At 38.9% G+C, this 5,067-nt stretch overlaps 1 pseudogene; it reads left to right on the top strand.

The window, feature by feature from the left end:
• The first annotated feature begins 4,430 nt into the window (after positions 1-4,430).
• Positions 4,431-4,563, top strand: LOC116539813 (annotated as a pseudogene).
• The last annotated feature ends 504 nt before the right edge of the window (positions 4,564-5,067 follow it).

The following is a 5,067-nucleotide window of genomic DNA, read 5'->3' as shown; positions in this document are numbered from 1 at the left end:
AATTTGCTAAGATGATAGATCTTTAAGTCTTCTGAACAGGCACAACACATATATAGACACACACAAAATGGTAACTATATAGAGGTGATGGATATGCCAATTAACTTGATTATGGTAATTATTTCACAATGTATATGTATATCAAAGTATCACATTGTACAAGTTAAGCATATATAATTTTTATATGTCAATTATATATCAATACAGTTGTTTTAAAAAGAGGTATTTTCTAGAGAAAGCCTAGGGATAGTGGTAGAGAGGGAGTTAATATACTCTGGGTTTTTGAATGCTTGTAAATGAAGCACTCAATGACACTGTATAGTTCCTACAGCTCAAATCAATAAAGTCTCACAAAAGGAAAAACAACACAAAAGTGCCTCTGAACGACGAAGCTTTAGAATGTTGAGGGAGACAAATGCACAAATACATATTGTTAACCATATAACTGTTCAATTCAGAACGTTTTTGGGTATGAGAGTGCTATAGTTTTGATATGACTTGTTTAATCCCTACAAATCTTGTTGAAATTTGATTCTCAATGTTGGAAATGAGGGCTGATGAGAGGTGTTTGAGTCATGGGGACAAATCCTTTATGAATGGCTTGGTGCAGTGCTCAAGGTAATGAGTAAGTTCTCACTCTATTAGTTCCCAAAAGAGCTGATTATTAAAAAGAGCCTGGTACCTTTCCCCCTTCTGTCTCTCACTCCATGTGATTCACCTTCAGCCATGAGGAAGAGCAGCATGAGGGCCTCACCAGATGCAGACGGCAGCACCACACTTTTTGTACAATCTGCAGAACCATGAATCAAATAAGCTTATTTTCTTTATAAATTATCCATCCTTAAGTGTTCCTTGATGGCAACACAAAAATAGACTAAGACAGAAAGCGTATGCTACTGATAATCACTCTAGGAGAACACGCAAACCAAGAGTGTGACCACTTTACTTATCACTCATTGTATTAGTTCATTTTTCATGCTACTGATAAAGACATACCTGAAACCAGGAACAAAAGAGCTTTAATTAGACTTTAATTTCCACTTGGCTGGGAAGGCCTCAGAATCATGGCAGGAGGTCAAAAGCACTTCTTACATGGTGGTGGCAAGAGAAAAATGAGGAAGAAACAAAAGTGGAAACCCCTGATAAATCCAACAGATCTCATAAGACTTATTCACTATCATGAGAATAGCATGGGAAAGACTAGCCCAGATGATTCAATTACCTCACCTGCATCCCTCCATAACACCTGGGATTTCTGGGAGATACAATTCATGTTGAAATTTGAATGGGGACACAGCCAAACCATACCGTTCCTCCCCTGACCCCTCCAAATCCCATGTCCTTATTTCAAAACTAATAATGCCTTCCCTGCAGTCCCCCAAAGTCTTAACTCATCCCCCAAAGTCTTATTTCAGCATTAACCCAAAAGCCCACAGTTCAAAGTCTTATCTGAGACAAGGCAAGTCCCTTCTGCCTAAGAGACTGTAAAATCAAAAGCAAGTTAGTTACTTCCTAAAACATTGTGAGTACAGGCATTGAGTAAATACAGTCATTCCAAATGGGAGAAATTGGCCAGAGCAAAGGGGCTACTGGCCTCATGCAAGTCTGAAATCCAGCAGGGCAGTCAAATCTTAAAGCTCCAAAATGATCTCCTTTGACTCTATGTCTTGCATCTAGGTTACACTGGTGCAAGAGGTAGGTTTCCGTGATTCTGGGCAGCCCTGTATCTGCGGCATTGCAGAGTACAGCCTCCCTGCCAGCTGCTTTCATGGGCTTGTGTTGAGTGTCTGCAGCTTTTCCAGACACACAGTGCCAGTCTATGGGGCTACCATTCTGGGGTCTGGAGGATGATGGCCCTCTTGTCACAGCTCCACTAGGTGGTGCCCCAGAAGGGACTCTATGTGAGGGCTCTGACCCCACATTTCCCTTCTGGACTGCCCTAGTAGAGGTTTCCGTGAGAGCCCTGCTCCTGCAGCAAACTTCTGCCTGGTCATCCAGGCATCTCTATACATCCTCTGAAATCTAGGGAGAAGTTCCCAAACCTCAGTTCTTGACTTCTGTACACTGGCAGACTCAACACCACATGGAAGCAAGCAAGGCTTGGGGCTTGCACCCTCTGAAGCCATGGCCTGAGCTGTACCTTGGCCCCTTTCAGTCACAGATGGAGTGGCTGGGATGTAGGGCACCAAGTTGCTAGACTGCACACAGCACAAGGACCCTGGGTCTGTCCCATGAAACCATTTTTTCCTCCTAGGCTCTAGACCTGTTATGGGAGGAGCTGCCTTGAAGATCTCTGCCATGCCCTGGAGACATTTTTCCCATTGTCTTGGGGATTAACATTTGGCTCCTCATTACTTATGCAAATATCTGCAGCCAGCTTGAATTTCTTCTCAGAAAATGGAATTTTCTTTGTTGTCGCATTGTCAGGCTGCAATTTTTTTGAACTTTTATGCTCTGTTTCCTTTATAAAACTGAATGCCTTTAACTGGAAACCCAAGTCACCTCTTTATTGCTTTGCTGCTTAGAAATTTCTTCCACCAGACACCCTAAATCATCTCTCTCAAGTACAAAGTTACACAAATCTCTATGTCGGGGGCAAAATGTTACCAGTCTCTTTGCTAAAACATTACAAGAGTCACCTTTGCTCCAGTTCCCAACAAGTTCCTCATTTCCATCTGAGATTACATCAGCCTGGACCTAATTGTTCATATCACTATCAGCATTTTGTGAAAGCTGTTCAACAAGTCTCTAGGAAGTTCCAAACTTTCCCACATTTTCCTGTCTTCTTCTGAGCCCTCCAAACTGCTCCAACCTCTGCCTGTTACCCAGTTCCAAAGTCACTTCCACATTTTGGAGTATCTTTTCAGCAATGTCTGACTCTACTGGTACCAATTCACTGTATTAATCTGTTTTCATGCTGTGGATAAAGACATATCCAAGGCTGGGCAATTTATAAAAGAAACAGATATAATGGATGTACAGTTCCACTTGGCCAGGGAAACCTCACAATCATGGTGGAAGGCAAGGAGGAGTAAGTCACATCTTACTTACATGGATGGCAGCAGGCAAAGAGAGAGCTTGTGCAGGGAAATTCCACCTTATAAAATCATCAGATCTTGTGAGACTTATTCACTATGACAAGAATAGCATAAGAAAGACCAGTTCCCGTGATTCAATTAACTCCCCCTGTGTCCCTCCCACAAGATATGGGAATTCTGGGAGATACAATTCAAGTTGATATTTGTGGGGACACAGTCAAAGCATATCACCCATCTTGTTTAGCATCTGATGCTTCAGAGTTGTTCCTTTGAGTTCCATATTTCCTATTTCTACATATTTCTATAAATATTCCTATAAACATAGCCCTAAAAATTGAAGGTGTCTAAAGGATTAATGCAAAGTTACTGAAAGAAACCAGTGTAAATGTAATTATTGTCCTGTGATTTAAAAAAGGTGAAAGAAGAACCATGGAAATCCAATCTATGTGTTATAAAATTATAACCTATGGTTATCAAGTCGCAGAGATGATGGAGTTTTTGTAGGAGCTTCTAAAGAGGATAAGGACAGACTTATGTTTGAGAACTATGGAGACAGAACACTAAGCATACCACTAAACTGAGAACCACAAGTAGGATCCAAGTGTTCACATTGCGCACCTGGAGACAGCAAGGAGGTGACACTCCAGGAAAGCTGAAAAGATAAGTTTAGAATCATAACAAACAATCCTATGTTTAATCCCAGCTTGCCAATCAAAGTCATTTAATTGTTATGTGCTGCTTTTAAGCTGGACTCAATATGAAAATGTTTCTGGCATAAAATATACATTTCTCTGGATCAGAGGCCACCCAAGCTTTCAGCAAAAGAGATCTTAGTTGGCCTAGGCATTTGTGCTCTTCCTTCATTCTGCCTTAAGCCTGAGAAGTTGTGCATGATCTTGCAGCTTTGATGAGAAGCCTAGAGAAAAACTAGAGGTGAGGTCATAGAGATTGGGAATCCTTGCTGTAGTTAAGAGGCAGTTACTTCTTTTGAAACATGCATTCAAGTTTCTCCCTGAGATATTTTTCTCAGGTGGCTTTCTGAGATAATATTTTACTGTTTACCTCTCTCTACAACATCAACTTTTCTTGTTCTTAAAATATACCTTAATATGGACCTTAAGGACTGATGAAAATAGATCTTAAAATATAAGTTAATATAAAATATATTTTAATAATAAAATATAAATTAGGATTTAAGAGTATATTAAATATAGGAAAAGTGTATTAAATATAGGAAAAAAGCCAAGCTACATAATAGCTACATTAAATTTGTGTAAATAGGTAAGAGATTCCTGGACTATTTACATGTATCAAATGGGACTAAATGTTTAAATGGAATTCCTAAAACTCCTCAAGTTCTACCATCAGTAATTAAATAAAAAGTCAGTTAAAATCAATACTACATCGTAGCCAATGAGGTTTATCTGAGACGCCATTATTGCTAATAGAAAACTTTTCCCAATGCCCCACCATGACAACTTAAAATATAGTCGGCATTGGCAATTTTTGACAATCTCTATGGAGACTGAATAAAAAAATAAATAAATAAATAAAAAAGAAAATGAATACTACATAAATAATTCTAAGTATATGTTGAGGCAGACACCTACTCTGGAGAAGTAGGTATAATTTTGAAATACAAACTCAGAGCATGGCACCTGCACTTATATTACAGTAATCAGAGGAAGGAACATTTAAACATAACACATAATCCTAAGGATCCTACTTGTTGGTATTGTTGGGAAAAGGAGAAGAGAGGTTTGAGTCAGTCATTTTACTAACATTAAATGACAGTAAAATGCTACAACACCAGAAGTCATACAGAAATTAAAATATAAAATAAATATGAGGACCATAAGAAATCTTCGGGATAAGAGTTAAAGTTCAAGAAAATTTAAAGGCATTTCATTAGAATCTTCCATGTAATTTGATATATAATTGTTTAAATGGATCTTTTTACTTTAGGAATGTAGGCTTAAGTGGAGGCTGAATACTTTCAATAAACTGTGGTGGGTGCTGTTTAGATGAC

This window comes from Sapajus apella, unplaced genomic scaffold (assembly GCF_009761245.1).
Source record: "Sapajus apella isolate SASKATOON/1434 unplaced genomic scaffold, GSC_monkey_1.0 scaffold133, whole genome shotgun sequence".
Taxonomy (NCBI): Eukaryota; Metazoa; Chordata; class Mammalia; order Primates; family Cebidae; genus Sapajus; species Sapajus apella.
The sequence above is the reverse complement of the archived record's forward strand: the minus strand, read 5'-3'. Positions and strand labels throughout refer to the sequence as shown.